Consider the following 20,691-nt stretch of genomic DNA (forward strand, 5'->3'; position numbering starts at 1 on the left):
TGAGCGGATGCAAACTTCTATATGCAGAATGGACAAAAAACAAGGGCCGACTGTAGAGCACAGAGAACTATATCCAGTCTCATGAAATAAACCACACTGGGAAAGGATATCAGAAAAAGAATGTCTGTACGTGTATAACTGAGTCACTAGTCTGTACAGTTCAGTTCAGTTGCTCAGTCGTGTCTGACTCCTTGCGACCCCATGGACCGCAGCACACCAGGCCTCCCTGTCCATCACCAACTCCCAGAGTTCACTCAAACTCATGTCCACCGAGTCGGTGATGCCATCCAACCATCTCAGCCTCTGTCGCCCGCTTCTCCTCCGCCCTCAATCTTTCCCAGCATCAGGGTCTTTTCTAATAAGTCGGCTCTTTGTATAATGTGGCCAAAGTATTGGAGTCTCAGCTTTAGCATCAGTCCTTCCAATGAACACCTAGGACTGATCTCCTTTAGGATGGACTTTTTGGATCTCCTTGCTATCCAAGGGACTCTCAAGAGTATTCTCCAACACCACAGTGCAAAAGCATCAATTATTCGGTGCTCAGCTTTCTTTATAGTTCAACTCTCACATCCATACATGATTACTGCAAAAGCCATAGCTTTAACTAGACAGACTGTTGTTGGCAAAGTAACATCTCTGCTTTTTAATATGCTGTCTAGGTTGGTCATAACTTTCCTTCCAAGGAGCAAGCATCTTTGAATTTCATGGCTGCAGTGACCATCTGCAGTGATTTTGGAGCCCAGAAAAATAAAGTCTCTCACTGTTTCCACTGTTTCACCATCTATTTCTCATGAAGTGATGGGACCAGATGCCATGATCTTAGTTTTCTCAATGTTGAGCTTTAAGCCAACTTTTTCACTCTCCTCTTTCACTTACATCAAGAAGCTCTTTAGTTCTTCACTTTCTGGCATAAGGATGGAGTCATCTGCATATCTGAGGTTATTGATATTTCTTCCAGCAATCTTGATTCCAGTTTGTGCTTCATCTAGCCAGCGTTTCTCATGATGTACTCTGCATATAAGTTAAATAAGCAGGGTGACAATATACAGCCTTCACGTACTCCTTTCCCGACTTGGAACCAGTCTGTTGTTCCATGTTCAGTTCTAACTGTTGTTTCTTGACCTGCCTACAGATTTCTCAGGAGGCTCATCAGGTGGGCTGGTATTGCCATCTCTTTCAGAATTTTCCAGTTTTTTTGTGATCCACACAAAGGCTTTGGCATAGTCAATAAAGAAGTAGATGTTTTTCTGGAACTTTCTTGCTTTCTTGATGATCCAATGGATATTGGCAATTTGATCTCTGGTGCCTCTGCCTTTTCTAAAACCAGCTTGAACATCTGGAAGTTCACAGTTCACGTATTGCTGAAGCCTGGCTTGGAGAATTTTGAGCATGACTTTACTAGCGTGTGAGATGAGTGCAATTGTGCATTAGTTTGAGCATTGTTTGGCATTGCCTTTCTTTGGGATTGGAGTGAAAACTGACCTTTTGCAGTCCTGTGGCCACTGCTGAGTTTTCCAGATTTGCTGGCATATTGAGTACAGCCCTTTCACAGCATCATCTTTCAGGATTTGAAATCGCTCAACTGGGATTCCATCACCTCCACTAGCTCAGTCTGGCCCACTCAACATGTGATCTCCTGATAAAATCATCAGTCAGCCTCACCCTGAGTACAACTGGATGCCTTGGGTCCCTTTACCAGACCGGTGCACCGCCCCCACCCCACCCCACCCCCGTCCCGACTTGGTGAGTAATGGAATGTGCCCTCGGGGATGCCGAAACAGAAGGAAAAAGCACATTCACAGTTTACAGTGAGTGGGACACACAGAGGGACCTGGTCTTTCTGCATTCAGAGCCAGGGTCCTGGAAGGGGGTCCATGGGGTTGTTCCGGGCGGGCCTGGAAGGATCCAGGGCATCTGCGTCTCATGCTCCTGTGACTCAGTCATCCACTGAGTGCTTCTCTGTGACACACGTGGCTGCGTCCCCGAACAGATGACAGGAGCAGGACGCCTGAACCCCACAGAACAAGCCACCGTTCCTGAATGCACATAGTTCATTCTCAAAACCATCGCTGGGCTTCCCTGGCAGCTCTGTGGCTAAGAATCCACCTGCCAACCACAATGATCTAAACTAGGTATTTGATGGAGGAAGTCAATTGCTGTTCTTCTTTAAAAATGTGGAGCAAACATCATTATTATTATTTGACTATATATCAGAATACTCCCATGACCAAAAAAGTACTAAATTTAAAGGACATTTGTAAAACTCTATCATGTAAATGAACAGATGTTGTCTGTAAATACCAAGATTTTTTTGCAAATATAAACATTAGAACCAAGAAAGTGTGTTTGGAATAATGAGTAATATATCCATCAAATGTGTATAAACATATACAAATATGTATAAACATTGGTGATACCAACTCAGTGCACAGGAATTTGAGTAAAGCCTGGGAGTTGGTGATGGACAGGGAAGCCTGGCGTGCTGCAGTCCATGGGGGTCGCAAAGAGTCGGACACGACTGAGCGACTGAACTGAACTGATTGGTGACATATTCAAAAAGATGAATCTAAACCTAAAGGTAACTTGCCTTAAGCTATCAAATACATAAATTATACCTGATTTTCTCTTTAGCTTCACTAACTTAATTAAAACCATCAATAATAAATGGTGTTCTGTTAAAAAATAAAATAAAAAAGGAATCCGCCTGCCCATGCAGAAGACATGGGGCTGCTCTGCAAAGATCCCACATGTCAAACGGACAAAAACTAAGTCTGGAAGCCGCAAGTGTTGAGCCTATATTGGATGACAAGAGAAACCACCACAATGAGAATCCCCAGTGTACTGCAAGGAAGAGAAGCTTCCACTCGACTTGACTACAGAAAGCCCACACAAAAGCAACGGAAGAGCCAGCAGAGCCAAAAATAAGTAAATTTTATTTTATTTTATTTTTTCCTTATAAAGGACTGGCTCCTGCTGACTTCCCGAACAGGCCACTGAACCAAGTTCATCCGGCTGGATGCCCAGCAAATGTAGACGCCCAGCGTGGTAGAAGGAAAGGGCGTCCAGCTGGCAGCAGGCGAGGTGACGGGAGGACCCGGCCGCCAGTCCGCCTCCGGAGAAGGCCGGGGCAGAGGGTGGATGGTAGGAGACGAAGCTGCAGGCCCGGTGGTGGCGATGCGGCGAGGCCAGAGGGACACAAGAGTTGCGGACAAAGCCTGCCCGAAGCCCTTCTGCGCGAACAGAACCTCGCCTCCGGACCCCGGAGAACATGAGGGGACCCCGCGTGCACACTCAGGTGTGCAGCCTCGGCAGAGACAGCACAGCGAGGCCAGGGGCGCACGGGAGATGCGGACAAGACCTGCCCCCCGGTCCTTCTGTGCAGGCAGGACCACGCCCCCGGCCCCCGCGATCACGAGGGTACCCCGCAAGCGAAAGCACAGGTGCCCAGCCCTGGGGAGGGGTGCTTGGCGCCAGCCAGTCACTCAGCTCAACCAAGCGCAGCTGACACTCCACGTTCCTGGAGAGAAAGACTGCAGCCAACCACGCAGCCTTGCAGGCTGCCTGCTGGCTGGAAGGCAGGTAACTAACTGTACGTCTTTGGTTAAAGAGTAAAGCTTTCAAAGCTATATATATATATATATATATTTATATATATTTATATATATATTTATATATTTATATATAGAAGAGAGAGAGAGAAATACTCCTGAAGCCGGTGAGCCTGCAGCCCAGTGCTGTGTGCGGCAGAAGACACCACGAAACCTTCCACCCCAAGGAAAAGTAGCCCCGGCTCCCCACAAATAAAGGAAGCCTATTTGCCGCAAGAAAGATCCAGTCTAGTCAAAAATAAAAAATAATCAAAATGTAAAACCACGGTCTAGAGTGCAGCTCAGACAGCAATCTGCCTATAATGCAGGACACCCAGGTTCAATCCCTGGGTGGGGAAGATTCCCTGCGGAAGGAAATAGCAACTCACTCCAGCATTCTTGCCTGGAAAATGCCATGGACAGAGGAACCCGGCGGGCTACATGGGTTTTCGCAAGACTTGGATACAACCTTACACAAAAGTAAGGCTACAACCTTACACACACACACAGATAGAAAGAGCTGGATACATGCGATTCATGAGGTCGCAAGAGTTGGGTATAACCTTACAGAAAAAGAACATAATAGGCCAAAGATGATAAATAAATCCTTACAGGACACAACAATGTGAATGTGCTTACTGCCACTGAACTGTACAGTTAAATATGGTTAAAATAATATGTTTTATTATTATATGACTTTTACCACAATAAAAACAAACAAAAAATTCAGGGTAGTGGTTAATCATGGATTAACCCATGATTGCAGCGTGACTGCTAGAGCAGAGACACCTAAGCTGCTGATTGTTCAATCACTCAGTCTGTTCGATTCTTTATGACCCCATGGACTGTAATCCACTAGGCCCCTTTGGGAGAAAGAAATGGCAACCCACTCCAGTATTCTTGCCTGGAGAATTCCATGGACAGAGGAGCCTGGCGGGCTACAGTCCATGGAGGTCACAGGAGTGGGACTTAGTGACAGTAAGTAATCTGCTTGCAATTCAGGAGACCTGGGTTCCATCCCTAGGTCGGGAAGATTCCCTGGAGAAGGGAATGGCTACCCACTCCAGTGCTCTTGCCTGGAGAATCCACATGGATACTGGTACCTGGTGGGATGCCCTCCATGGCTCCCCAAAAGTCAGACATGACTGAGTGACAAAGCACAGGCTCCTCTGTCCGTGGGATTCTCCAGGCAAAATCACGGAAGCCAGTGAGCCTGCAGCCCAATGCTGTGCAGCAAGAGAAGACACTGCGAAACCTCCCACCCCAAGGAAAAGTAGCCCCGGCTCCCCGCAAATAAAGGAAGCCTATTTGCCGCAAGAAAGATCCAGTCTAGTCAAAAATTTTAAAAAATAAATAATTAAAATGTTAAACCACGGTCTAGAGTGCAGCTCAGATAGCTGCACTCCTTGTCCAGGGGATCTTCCCAATCCAGGGATGGAAACCAGGTCTCCTGCATCAGCAGGGGGTTTCGTTACTACCGTATATATTTTATTTTCCAGCACCAACTTCTCTGATGCCGAGAAGAGTCGGCCAGTAGAGACATGTGAAAAGACAGCAGCTGTTCCCCTTCCTTGTGTGTCTCCTTACAGACCCTTCAGGGTTCTTAAAAGGGAGCCTATTTAGCTGTCATGCCCTGCAGAAGAGGATGAAAACCAGTTCAGCCACTCTGACAAGTTCCTTCCTGCTTCTGTTACATATCTATGGCAATCTCTGCAGTTTCCCCCCTAGGTGTTTATGTAGGATGACTGAGCTCCGTCCGCATGAAAGCCAACTGCCTGCTGCTTCATCCTCAAGAACCCCAAACTGGAAGTACTCTCATTATGCCCACAGCACAGAGAAGGGATCCAAAAAAAAAAAAAAAATGATGGGATGTTCGCACATGGATTTCTAATCAGAAATGAAGTGGAACAACCTACCAACATGGGCAAGTTCGTAATGCAACCCAAAGTTCTCACTGCTCCCTGCTCCGAAGCCAGTGAAAAGACCAGGTTGCTGGAAAGGAGAGCTTATTTTGGAAGCCAGCAACAAGGGAGAGGGGGAGACCAAACTCCTGTCTAAAGGCTGACTCCCCGCCCCCCGCAACTGACAGTCAGGGGGTAAGAGCTTTTATAGACAGAGGGAAGGTGCTCCATGTTTACAAACAGGGGCAGCTCTGACAGTCAACTCGAAACTGATCATTGGTTGTCTGATTAGTGTGATCTGGACTGTTTAAGGAACAGCTAACCTTGATCTCCAGAGTCGCTCCGTTCCCATTTCTCGCGGCTAGGTCTTGGAAATGTGTCAGCCCATGATCTGGCTACAGTCTGGTCATCTTGTACTTAACCTCCCCACCTGGTGAGGGTTTCTGTCACTATAAGACAGCTCACAGAATATGGCTCACAATATTGCCTACAGCCTTTGAAGAGGAACTGAAGGTCCTTGACTTTGCTTAAGGACTAAACTATAATTATTTAGTCTGGCTGGACCGTCCTTAGGGGAATTAAAAAAATACTCTCATTGGGACTTCAGAGGCAAAGCAGAGCGGGCCTCTGACCTTGCTTCTAACCTTCCTGGACACTGCCTGCTGTGAGTGCGAGGCTTACAACGCCATAGACAAGATGGGGGAGAAAGCTTGAAACTTGTGGAGCACCTGGAGGGGTCCTGGGCAACCAAGCCCCAGACTTATCTATATGCCAAGTTTTGCAAGACAAACATGAAACCAGAGCTGCTATGTGCCCACAGACTGAGGATACCAGCGTGGGTGTGTGTCTGTGTTTGTGTGTGTCTGTTTCCCTGCGTGTGCGTCTGTCTCTACATGTTATTTCTATGTGTGTGTGTCCTTGTGTGTGTCCGTGCATTTGTGTGTGTGTGTGTGTGCGTGCGTGTGTGCTCGCATGCTATCTTTCTTGGTTCTGGACTGAAAACCACAGGGGCAACTCTCTAGTTAATGGAAACAGGTCACTGTGAGATTGCACACAGACACGACAGGTGCTACACTTTACAGACGTTTCTCTAATAATCTGACGAGTGAAGGGGTGACTCTTCTCAAACACAGAAGGATCCAGAGTTTCCATAACTCGCTCATAAGGCCAGCAGGGAGTGGGGGTGTGGTCAGGAGACGGGAGGTGCATGAATCGCTGAGTCAGGGAGACAGCTGCTGCCATTTAATTCTTGAGAAATCATTACCAGGCAGTTGGACTGTGAAGAAAGCTGATCGCCGAAGAACTGATGCTTTTGAACTGTGGTGCTGGAGAAGACTCTTGAGAGTCCCTTGTACTGCAAGGAGATCCAACCAGTCCATTCTAAAGGAGATCAGTCCTGGGTGTTCATTGTAAGGACTGATGCTAAAGCTGAAACTGCAATACTTTGGCCACTTCATGCGACGAGTTGACTCACTGGAAAAGACTCTGATGCTGGGAAAGGTTGGGGGCGGGAGGAGAAGGGGACGACGGAGAATGAGATGGCTGGATGGCATCACCGACTCTGTGGACATGAGTTTGAGTGAACTCCGGGAGTTGGTGATGGACAGGGAGGCCTGGCGTGCTGTGATTCATGGGGTCGCAGAGAGTCGGACACGACTGAGCGACTGAACTGAACTGAAACACCTCACCATGGTTCCCAACACACTAGATTCTTAGCAGACCATGCTTCTGGTAAAGAGGACCCATTTCTGCCTTTACTATTGTGCAGAGAAAGACAGATTTGCACAAAGATTTGCAAAACTTTTTTTTTAAACTCTGGAAGGTACACTAATTAGCTGAAATTCAAAACAGTTTGAATTTCAAAATGTATTCACAGATTCACATAAGGGAGGGCAGGCCCACATTTCCTGCTCCTGAAATTATTCACAGAGCATGAGACTATAAATCACTGAAAGACATACTTTTTTACCACACATATATATTATACTAGAATGAATTTACTAGGGTTTTCATATAATTGAAAAAAACACAAGGACTTATTTCTGTCACTTAAAACTTTGTGTTTGAAACTGTATATCTTCTTAGGTTATTATTAGGTCATGGGGGCTTCCCTGATAGCTAAATTGGTAAAGAATCTGCCTTCAATGCGGGAGACCTGGGTTCGATTCCTGGGTTGGGAAGATCCCCTGGAGAAGGGAACGGCTGCCCACTCCAGGATTCTGGCCCAGAGATTCCCATGTACTGTACAGTCTACGGGGTCACAAAAGAGTCGGACATGACTGAGCAACGTTCACATACTACCATATCACACACTACCATCTTCTTAGGCTGAGGGGTCAGCGAGTCTCAGCTTTTACTCAGCTACAATTAATGTTTGTAAAGCTTGCCTCTTTGCTCTCAAACTGTGAGACCTGAAAACACGGCAGCCTAGAGAATGAGTGTCCATGTAACAACGATTCTAGTTCACGCAGTCTCACAAGGCCCCACAGAAGTCTCTAGGTGATGGGGAGGGGCTTGTCTCTCCGATTCTAGGGGAAATGTGTTGCTGAAAGAATGGCCTTGGGGGCTTCCATGGTGGTCCAATGGTTAAGAATCCATCTTCCAATGCAGGGGACGTGGGTTCAATCCCTACAGTTCAAACCACAGTCCGTGTGCCATGGCAAAAGATCCCGCATGCCACCACAAAGGCCCAACACAGCCAAATAAATCTATAAATAAATATTAACAACAATAACAAAAAAACACACAAATCTATGAAAAAATATTAACAGAAGAAGAAGATGATCTCGGACCTGCGTCCAAAACATAGCAAAACTAATGTCTTCTTGTTTCAGATAGGCCCCCTGGGGAAAAATCGGTAGAAATATATAATAGGGTAATGACCTACAAATGGACAAGCAATTCTATTTTCACAAGTTTATGAACCGTGAACAGTTGATGCTGTTGACACAAATCTCTGGAAGCCATGGAGTCTTTGCCTGTCTCAGGAAATTCATAGCACCTCCTTAAACACTGGCACTGAATACCTATTTTCTGGCTTGAGGCTAGGTCATGCTATTTGCAGGTCAAGCTCCCAAGACAACAGCCCTCTGCTCCAACAAACCAAAGGCATCTAATTAGAAAATATGCCGTTTTACACGTGTTCGTCTATTAGCAGACATTTCCTTTTAGCTTGGCTTTACTCCCGTCCGCCCACGTCCCATGCCAACCATGAACTGCTCGTCCAGTTCAACAGCAAATGAGACTGTCCTAGTTCCACCAGCTGTCTCGCACAATTTATGGCCTTCTGTTAACTGTTCCGTAAGTGGCCTACAGGGAAAGGCATTTCGACAATTAAACTAATAAAAGTTCCCAATTCCATCATCCTGGGAGCAGTCACACTGAGTCGGACCCCTTCAATCAGCAAGATTGCAAAAAAAAAAAAAAACAGGACAGGCTTCTTTTTTTGTTAATTTATTTTCTCCAGGGTGAACAATTCCTTTCCAGGCACCTAATAAAGAGAAAAATCGATGAACCAACCAACAAAGAAAAAGGTAAAGTGGCTGCATGCTAAGTCACTTGAGTCGTGTCCCACTCTTTGCGACTCAATGGACTGTAGCCCCTACCAGGCTTGTCTGTCCGTGGGATTCTCCAGGCAAGAATACTGGACTGGGTTGCCATGCCCTCCTCCAGGGGATCTTCCTGACCCAGGCATCGAACCCGCATCTAATCTGTCTCCTGCACTAGCAGGTGGGGGCTTCACCACTAGAACCACCTGGAAAGCCTTCAAAAAGTGAAAACCGGTTACCTGTTTCAAACACTTTAGCATTCTCGGGTTTTTGGTTTGTTTTGTTTTGGTGGCATCTATTTTTCAGTAATCTCTTAGTAAAGAACCCTTTCAAATGTTATTTCTATTTATGTCTTTAAAAAAAATTTTTTTTAATTTTGTATTGGGGTACAGCCAATGAGAATTGATGCTTTAAATTGTTAATGCTAGAGAAAACTCTTGAGAGCCCCTTGGACAGCAAGGAGATCAAAGCAGTCCGTCCTAAAGGAAATGCACCCTGAATATTCACTGGAAGGACTGATGCTGAAGCTGAAGCTCCAATCCTTTCACCACCTGATGTGAAGAGCCAGCTCATGGGAAAAGACCCTGATGCTGGGAAAGACTGACAGCAAAAAAGAGAAGGGGACGAGAGAGTATGAAATGGCTGGATGGCATCACTGATGGAGTTGACATGAATTTGAGCAACCTCGCAGTGATGGTAATGGACAAAGAAACCTGGTGTGCTGCAGCTCATGGGGCTGCTAAGAGTTGGAGAGGACTTGACAACAACAACAAATAGCAGATGAACAACACTGTGACAGTTTCAGGTGGACAGCAGAGGGACTCAGCCACTCATAGGCATGCATCCATCCTCCCCTAAACTCCGTTCCCAGCCAGGCTGCCATATGACTCGGGCCAGAGCTCCCTGTGCTGTCCAGCAGGTCCTTGCTGCTTCTCTGTGTTAAATACAGCAGTGTGTCCATGTCCATCCCAAACTCCCTAACAATCCCTCCTCCCATCCGTCCCACTGTAATAAGGTTATTACAGAGCATTGAGCAGAGCTCCCTGTGCTGTCCAGCAGGTCCTTGTTGGTTCTCCATGTTAAATACAGCAGTGTGTCCACGTCCATCCCAAACTCCCTGACTATCCCTTCCCCCATCCTTCCCCCTGGGAACCATAAGGTTATTACAGAGGATTGAGCAGAGTTCCCTGTGCTGTCCAGCAGGTCCTTGCTGGTTCTCCATGTTCAATACAGCAGTGAGTCCATGTCCATCCCAGACTCCCTAACTATCCCTTCCCCCATCCTTCTCCCCAGCAACCATAAGCTTTTTCTCAAAGTCTGTGTGTCTGTTTCTGTTTTATAATTTCATTTATATCATTTCGTTTCAGATTTCTCATATAAGGGATGCCACAGGATATTTCACCTTCTCTGTGTGTCTTATTTCACTCAGGATCACAATCTCCAGGTCCATCAATTTTACAGCAAGTGGTATTATTTCGTCAAATGTTATTTTAAAGATATTATAAAGAGAAAAGAAAACATGTACTAAAAACCTTTTTCGTGAGAACATGCAAAATACAAAATTGGCTTTTATATGTCTCATGTTGTTCTCTTTGCATTTTTTTCAAGTTTTTTTTTTTTTTTAATGTGGACCATTTTTAAAGTCTTTATTGAATTTGTTACAATATCACTTCTGTTTTACATTTCGGTGTTTTGGCCCCAAGGCATGTGGTAGCTCAGTTTCCCAACCAGGGATCAAATCGGCACCCCCTTCATTGAAAGGTGAAGTCTTAATCACTGACCCACCGGGGAAGTCCCATCAAGTGGGTGCTGTTTCTCAGACCAGTTTCAACTGTGAAAAATCAGAATTGTCTTTTTAGTTACCAAGGGCTTCCCTGAGGGCTCAGACCATAAAGAACCCGCCTGCCAATGCAGGAGACGGAACAGACCCAGGTTCTTTCCGTTGGTTGGGACAATCCCCTGGGGAAGGAAATGGCAACCCACTCCAGTATTCTTGCCTGGAGAATGCCGTGGGCAGAGAAGCCTGGTGGACTCCAACTCATGGGGTCACAAACAGTCCGACATGGCTGAGGGGACTAACACAACACAAATTTCCATTTTACTTCGCTTTTATCCTAAAATAAATCTAGACAATAGGTGACAAAAATGAAGTCCCGATGGAGTGCCTCAGCTGCTAGCTACAGATGCCTGATCAATCTCTGTGGTTCCTTTTCAGCTGACTTGCACCTATCTGTAAATGTCACAATTTCCAGGAAAACATCATGGTCTTAATAACCCACTTTTCTGGACTGAAAATGAAAGTGGTATGATGAAAGATACTTTTGAATGACTGTCAGAACATCTTCTGCTTCAATGATTGAGTTAACAGTCTCCTATTTAAATAGCCTTTTTTATTTCTTTTCCCCCTGACCATTTAAGTAAAATACTGAGAACATTTTAGAATGGTTCTCTCAATCACTTGTGTGAGTCGTGAGTACGCAGAAAAAAATGCAAATGAATAAAGATATATGGCTGCAGATATGGAAAATATACGTTGTGCACCTTCCTATGTGTACAAATATATGCTGTCGCTTAATGGAGCTCTTTAAACAAATCTCTCACTTTAGTGCTTTTAGCAGTGTGCATGTTTGTTTGCCTCTTTGCTTTAATGATCTTTACCAAAACTGCACTAACTAAACTGAGTTTCAAGAATTTTAGCAAAAAGAGAGAGACGAATTGAAAGAGTCAAATCATAGTGCTGCTTTTTAAATAGTACTCTGTAAGCTAGGAGGGATTGGGGGTGGGAGGAGACGGGGACCACAGAGAATGAGATGGCTGGATGGCAACACCGACTCGATGGACATGAGTTTGGGTTAACTCCGGGAGTTGGTGATGACAGGGAGGACTGGCGTGCTGGGATTCATGGGGTCGCAAAGAGTCGGACATGACTGAGTGACTGAACTGAACTGAACTGAACTGAAGCACAATACAAAGGAAGCAACAGAAAAAGAGACACTGGACCATAAAAAATTGCACCACAGTCTGAAACAGACACAGGATGGCCCCATGAACCGTGACACTTGGCCAAGCACGAATAATTGAACCTCATATCAAAAATTCTTACAATCACATTTCATAATGCAATAATTATAAATATGATAGTGAATATGTACTATACACAGGCAATGAAAATGACGCAAGGATGTGTGTACACTGCATAAAACAGTAAAACTCTATATGTGTGTGTGTTAGTCCCTCAGTCATGTCCGACTCTTTGCAACCCCATGGACTGTAGCCCTCCAGGCTCCTCAGGCCCTGGGATTCTCCAGGCAAGAATACTGGGGTGGGTTGCCATTCCCTTCTCCAGGGGATCTTCCCAACCCATGGATCACACCCGGGTCTCTCGCGTTGCAAGCAGATTCCTTACCATCTGAGCCCCTAAGGAAGCCCTAAAACTGTATATGGTTGAGTTTAAAATACATTGTTCAGATTTATCCATCAAGATAGATATATAAATAAACACTGCTCTAGATGTTTTTCCGTTTCTAAAAAAAAAAAGAAAAAAATCATGCTTTTGAATGAAAAATATATTGTTCTTATTTCCTGGAAATAAAACCAGAACTCTGAGTTGTAAACACCTACCAATATTCCTCATACATATGAAATCATCATCTCTTGCTCCAAATGCTTGGTTTAAAGTTAAGAGACCCTATTTATAAAATGGCTAGGGATGACACCTTATTTACTATACGTTTTCTGGACAATCAACATTATAACATGAATATCACATTTTAAATGGAATTTTTTCCCTTTCTTATGTATTACAACATCATATATATATTTTTGACATAAAACTGAGGCAGTTAAAAAGAAACAAAAGTAGAAGTCTATCCCTACTTATAATACTCTAAACCACCTAGAAAGACTTTCATTATCTATCATCGCACTGTAGATACAGATTAGATATTTGATATGGACACACATTATGCAAATATAGAGGGTGACAGTGATAACAGCTAAGTTTTCTACAGATAAACAGATGCAATTATGACAGTTTTATTCATGGAAACACATCCTCTATAGACACACACAAAAAATATATATATATATATTATGATAAAAAAAAATGTGTCTCGTGATGATTTGGCACTCCCTTGTAAAGTTATGACCAACCTTGATAATATATTAAAAAGCAGAGACATTACTTTGCCAACAAAGGTCCATCTAGTCAAGGCTATGGTTTTTCCTGTGGTCATGTATGGATGTGAGAGTTGGACTGTGAAGAAAGCTGATCGCCGAAGAATGGATGCTTTTGAACTGTGGTGCTGGAGAAGACTCTTGAGAGTCCCTTGTATCGCAAGGAGATCCAACCAGTCCATTCTAAGGGAGATCGATCCTGGGTGTTCATTGGAAGGACTGATGCTAAAGCTGAAACTGCAATACTTTGGCCACCTCATGCGACGAGTTGACTCACTGGAAAAGACTCTGATGCTGGGAAAGGTTGGGGGCAGGAGGAGAAGGGGACGACCGAGAATGAGATGGCTGGATAGCATCACCGACTCTGTGGACATGAGTTTGGGTGAGCTCCGGGAGTTGGTGATGGACAGGGAGGCCTGGCGTGCTGTGATTCATGGGGTCGCGGAGAGTTGGACACGACTGAGCGACTGAACTGAACTGAACTGAACTGAACTGTAAAGAATCGGTCTGCAATGCAGAAGACCCAGGTTTGATTCCTGGGTTGGGACGATCCCCTGGAGAAGGGAATGGCAACCCACTCCAGTATTCTTGCCTGGAGAATCTCATGGACACAAGAGCCTCATGGGCTATAGTCCATGGGGGTCACAAAAGAGTTGGACGTGACTTAGTGACAAAACAGCAACAATGATGATTCAGTTTACAAAAGCAGTGTGCTAAAGATCTTACTTAAGAAACGTGTGAATAGCAGTTGCTATGACATTGAACGGTAATGGGTTTGAAAATGGAAGAAACAGAAATGTGAGAATTAAGACCATCAATGAAGCAGAGGATACACATACTATTAATCAATACAGGTCTTGTATATATAATGAGCTCATAAGCCATGAAATACATAGTTAGGAAGTATCAGTTTTTTCAATAATCCAAAATGGATCAACCGAATATTACACTACAAAAATAAGACTATTTCTAATCCAACTTGAAGTTGCCCTGGATGAAACCTTAGCAGGCCCAACAATGGACTTTGCCACTTACAAAGAGGCCTGATTTTCCCCATGCATATATACGCACACATTCACTTCAGTTCAGTTCAGTCACTCAGTCGTGTCCAATTCTTTGCGACCCCATGAATCGCAGCGCGCCAGGCCTCCCCGTCCATCACCCACTCCCAGAGTTCATGCAAACTCATGTCCATCGAGTCAGTGATGCCATCCAACCATCTCATCTGTCGTCACTTTCTCCTCCTGTCCCCAATCCCTCTCAGCATCAGGGTTTTTTCCAATGAGTCAACTCTTCCCATGAAGTGGCCAAAGTATTGGAGTTTCAGCTTCAACATCAGTCCTTCCAATGAAAACCCAGGACTGATCTCCTTTAGGATGGACTGGTTGGATCTCCTTGCAGTCCAAGGGACTCTCAAGAGTCTTCTCCAACACCACAGTTCAAAAGCATCAATTCTTCAGCGATCAGCTTTCTTCACAGTCCAACTCTCACATCCACACATGACCACTGGAAAAACCATAGCCTTGACTACGGTCAAATAATTTCAGAAAGTATCTTAACATTATGTTCTTTAAAAATCTTGGAAGATACTTTCTCAAAATGAACATATTGTGCAAAACTCTTGAGCACATAGATTGATTGACTGTAGCTTAAAAGAATCCTTGAAATCCTATTTATCTCAACAAGCCAAATGTAGATATTCAACATGCTTGTCAGTGACCGACCAGTGGGAATGAGCTTGTGTTCGAAAATTAATGTAACACTGAGGAAAACAAAATTTAACTCAAAGAAAACAGTCTCTTCTCAATTTAACACCATTCATTAAATACTGCTATTAAAAAAGGTACAACTAAAATCACTAGAGGATTGTTATTACATTTTTCTAAAGGTGAAAATGGTGGGAATTCCCAGGAGCTGCCAGTGGTAATGAACCCGCCTGCCAACGCAGGACACATAAGAGATGCAGGTTCCATCCATGGGGGGGGAAGATCCCCTGGAGGAGGGCATGGCAACCCACTCCAGTATTCTTGCTGGAACAATCCCATGGATAGAGGGGCCTGGCAGGCTACAGTCCACAGGGTCACACAGAATCGGACATAACTGAAGCGATGTACCATGGAAGCACAATGTGAAAAAGACAGAATCTCTCCAGCCCAACCACTACATGTTTGAGACATGATACATAAGACAAAGGACAAAATTACACACTGGTCTTCTGACTTGGGTATGCAAACCATCTCATAGATTTAAAGCTAAAGTACATTTATAAATGTCACCACAAAATGCGGCTACATGTTCTGTTTAAGTTCCTTCACGATTAATTCTCCACCATATTGCACCGCCTGATCTTCACGAAGAATTATATTTCCGTTGACTATACAAAATTTGCCAACTATGGCAAATGTAAAAATTAAAGGAATTCATGATGAAACGAAAACAACTATCCATTGAGAGTTCTACCCAAGGAAATATAACAGGCGGTCATGAAATTTATTTCTGAAACATAAAACATCAGGAATACCCTGTTAATATTTATAGGGACATAAATTGTTAGAGATTTTCTCACTCTGATTAACTTTCTATCAGTATGCAAGCAAGGAGATGATTATGTTTGAAATTAGGAGATAAGGCATTTATATTTGCTACACTAAGATGATTTTTTTCTTTGATGAAGCTAATTTCAGGTAGAGAAGTTCAGATTAATCAGAGGAAGTGTGTGTGTTTAGTAGTCTTCCGTAAAACTCTCAAGCTATCCTCTCTAAGTAAGTGGAATGCAAGTGGTTTCCAGAACATCAATTAAGTACCCTTATTCCAATTCTGGTCCTGATCAGTAAAAATGAGATAATTTATGTTACAAGTATTTGATTTTTTTTTCCCCTTAGAGTATTAAAAAGCAGAGAGATCACTTTGGCAACAAAGATCCATCTAGTCAAAGCTATAGATTTTCCAGCAGTTATATACAGACGTGAGACCTGGACCATAAAGAAGGCTGAGTGCCAAAGAATTGATGCTTTTCAACTGTGGTGCTGGAGAAGACTCCTGAGAGTCCCTTGGACAGAGATCAAAACAATCCTAAAGGACATCAACCCTGACTACTGATTAGAAGGACTGATGCTGAAGCTGAAACTCCAATACTTTGGCCACCTGATGCGAACAGTCGACTCATTGCAAAAGACCCTGATGCCGGGAAAGATTGACGGCAGGAGGAGAAGGGGATGACAGAGGATGAGATGGCTGGATGGCATCACCGACTCGATGGACGTGAATTTGAGTGAACTCCGGGAGTTGGTGGTGGACAGGGAGGCGTGGCGTGCTGTAGTCCATGGGGTCTCAAAGAGTCGGACACGACTGAGCAACTGAACAGCAACTTAATGTTCCACGGCAAAACTGGTATGTATTCTTGGCTGTCCAACTGGCTAACTGTGGAATGTGGACTGAATTCCACATCTACAAACAAGCTGTGAAGCGCTGAGGGTGGCACGGACTTCATTTCCTGTTGGACGCCCTGTATTTCAAACAGCAAGGTAAACAGTGATGGTTCTGCTCCTTGATCAGGGCTCCAGGCCACCTGGATCAACAGGTTGGGAAACAGGGTCCCACTGCACCTCCCCAGGGCAGGCAGGTGTGCTCACAGTGAAAAAGGAAGCTCCCTGGGATGGCGAGAAGCACAAACCAGGAGAGAGGAGCTATGAGTCATGTGTAGCCATGGACAGAAGAGGTTTGCGGAGGACAAGAGTGGGTTTGTCCTGTAAAGTCTCTTGCATTGTTCTTTCTTAATTAATTATTATTGCATATATGTGAGAGTTGGACAGTGAAGAAAGCTCATCGCTGAAGAATTGATGCTTTTGAACTATGGTGCTGGAGAAGACTCTTGAGAGTCCCTTGGACTGCAAGGAGATCCAACCAGTCCATTCTAGAGGAGATCATTCCTGGGTGTTCATTAGAAGGACTGATGCTAAAGCTGAAACTCCAATACTTTGGCCACCTCATGCGACGAGTTGACTCACTAGAAAAGACTCTGATGCTTGGAAAGGTTGGGGGCGGGAGGAGAAGAGGACGACAGAGAATGAGATGGCTGGATGGCATCACCGACTCTGTGGACATGAGTCTGAGTGAACTCCGGGAGTTGGTGATGGACCGGGAGGCCTGGCGTGCTGTGATTCATGGGGTCGCAAGAGTTGGAAACGACTGAGGGACTGAACTGAACTGATAGTTGCTTTACAGTGTCGTGTTAGTTTCTGCTGTACAGCAAAGTGAATCAGCTTTATGTATAAATATACTGCGCCCCCCCTCCCCCGTTTTGGGGTTTCCTTCCCACTTAGCTCATCACACAGAGTTCAGCAGTGTTCCCTGAGCCATACAGTAAGTTCTCATCAGCTATGCGTTTGACTTGCCCAGTGGCTCAGTGGTACAGAATCCGCCCACCAATGCAGGAGACGCCAGTTGGACCCCTGGGTCAGGAAGATCCCCTGGAGGAGGACATGGAAACCCACTCCAGTATTCTTGCCTGGAGAATCCCATGGACAGAGGAGCCTGGCGGGGCTACAGCCCATGGGGTCGCCAAGAGTCGGACACAACTGAGCACACACATCAACAGTATATATTTCCACTCTGGCTCCTCTTCACCCACCTAGAGTGGTCCAGACAACACACCCGAAAGGTGCATGCCCTCCGTCATTAATCCGAGACATGCTTTATGGATCTAACTGTAGTTTCAGAATCTATGGTCATGCTTGTGTCTGGATTAACAGTGTTCAGTCTCTATAACTTCACATTGTCATCACAAAGCAGCTGATTCATTTGGCAATCTGGAGAGTAGGTTGCCATCTCCCTTCTACTTGGCATCTTTGTTTCCGAAGAAAGTTATATATCCCTTCTCTGCCAGCCAGGAATTCCTCAAACATGCATGCCTCCAATTTTAAAAACCCATACCTATACACATACCATGTCTTCTACAGTGGAGTATGACTCAGCCATTAAGAAGAATGAAATAAGGCCATTTGCAGCAACATGGATGGACTTGAGAGTGTCATATTCGGTGAAATAAGTCAGAGAAATACTGCATGGAATCCCTTATTAGTAGAATCTAAAAAGAAATGATTCAAATGAAGTTACAAAACAGAAAGAGACTCAGAGACTTAAAGAACACTATTGCCAGGGAGAGGGCAGTGTTGGGGGAAGGGACAGATAGGGTGTTTGGGATGGACATGGACACACTGCTGTATTTAACATGGAGAACCAGCAAGGACCTGCTGGACAGCACAGGGAACTCTGCTCAATGTCATGTGGCAGCCTGGATCGGAGAGGAGTTTGGGGGATACATGTATAAATATGGCTGGGTCCCTTTGCTGTCTCCCTGAAATTGTCACCACATTGTTAATCAGCTATATTCCAATACAAAATAAAAAGTTTAAAAAAAAAAAAATAAAAAATAAAAAGTTTAAAAAAATGCATACCAAACTTCAGGACAGATATGTCCCACAGAGCTGTTAATAAAGACACATGTGTTTGTGTATTTCTCTCTCACTGACACTCATACATAAAGAAAGCTTCCCCACATTTTATGGCTATTTGGAGGTTTTTCTTCTGTTTTTTGAACAGGCATTTGGATGAGAATTTAAGGGAAGACATGAAGTACAGCTATCTAAGAAATAGTAATATTGTATCTCCCACCTCACTTTGAAAACAAAAATATACAGTGATTACTACCTGAGTGCCCTACGTACGTTACATATTATAATTCAGATAATTTTATGCTCTAACTTACCTTAAGTAGCTAATGAAGTCACCTTGCTGAAAACATTGTGATAATTATGTAAATAATTTGACATATGTGTACACTATTGTTCTGTATAAAAACAGACACACAGACACACACATATATATGCAGTTAAGTCTGTGTTTATTTTTAATAGTGACACATTCCTATGCAAAATGAATGTAGAATACCCATAGCAGCTGACACAATTTGTGCTTGAGTTTGCAGACAAACTATTGATATAATTCATTTGGAGGACAAGTGTTTTATAATGGCCTGTTAGTTTTTGCTGTACAGCACCATGAATCTGCCATAATTATATGTATATCCCCTCCCTCTTAAGCCTCCCTCCCACCCCACCATCCCAATCCTCTCCGTCATCACAGAACACCAAGCTGAGCTCCCTGTGTATCCGCTGATTTCTTACTATGTGATGGATACACGGAGTACTCCAGCCACACTGAACACAGGATGTGTGAAAAGTATTATGGCATCGTTTGCAACGTTACCAATGCAAAGTTATTTACAACTTTTCATTTTATCCTATCGAAAATCTTTGAACAGTAGAGGGAGACAGCAAAGATACCACGGTCTCGGTGTATTGTTACAAGCGACATATTATTAAAAGGAAATGCATGCCCAGAGAGTAAGCAGGTGTCTTGTCATTAAAAGGGCTTCCCTGGTGGCTCAGCTGGTAAGGAATCCGCCTGCACCGTGGGAGACCTGGGTTCAGTCCCTAGGTTGGGAAGATCCCCTGGAGAAGGGAAAGGCTACCCGCTCCAGTGTTCTGGCCTAGAGAATTCCATGGACTGTATAGTTCATGGGGTCGCAAAGAGCCCGACAGGACTGAGCAAATTTCACCTGTCATTAAAGACAGCACCTTCACAGTGACATTTATTTCTTGTAACCACTCCAACCTTCCTTCCCAATCCCCCACCCCCACCACCTCCAGCCCTCATGCATCCACTCGAGTCCCTGTGGTGTTTTGCTTAGGAACTGCCTTGTGTTCTGTTTTTAGTCTCTCAGTCATATCCGACTCCCTGAGATCCCATGGGCTGTATTCCTCTGGGCTCCTCTGTCCATGGGATTCTCCAGGCCAGAATACCGGAGTGGGTAATCTTTCCCTTCTCCAGGGGACCTTCCCAACCCAGGGATCAAACCCAGGTCTCTCACCTTGCAGGTGGATTCTCTACCAGCCGAGCCACCAGTGAAGTCCAAGAATACTGAAGTGGGTGGCCTATCCCTTCTCCAGGGAAACTTCCTGACCCATGCGTGCTCCAAACGCCTCCATGAGGCTGTTTTCTTACCACTGTAACCTGAGGGAGACCCAGACAATACCTTCAGTTTATTATACATTAATCCTTCTGTTCTCAAGAGCTCCTTGGCATTTCCAGATGATTAGAGATCCTACTCAACAAAGAGCTGACTCTACATTCCCGCAATCTGCCTGTGAGTGTTTATATTTAATGAGGAAAATAATTTTTAGGAGATGGCTGAGTGGTTCCACACGTGAGGTCTATGCGGCTCACCGGCTTATTCTTGAGTCCTTTACGCTGGCAAGACGTTGCAGCTACGAGAACGCGATGCCAGCACTACAGGGAACCTGTATTAATTATCGTTCCTTAAGATCAACAGTTTTTAGCTTCTTATTAAGAAATGTAATCAGATTATGGTGACCGCTGACAGGCAATTAGTTGCAGACAGTGAGTTTTCAGCACGGA

This window comes from Moschus berezovskii, chromosome Y (genome assembly GCF_049115385.1).
Source record: "Moschus berezovskii isolate FMDL1 chromosome Y, NW_MosBer_1.0, whole genome shotgun sequence".
In the NCBI taxonomy this organism is placed as follows: domain Eukaryota; kingdom Metazoa; phylum Chordata; class Mammalia; order Artiodactyla; family Moschidae; genus Moschus; species Moschus berezovskii.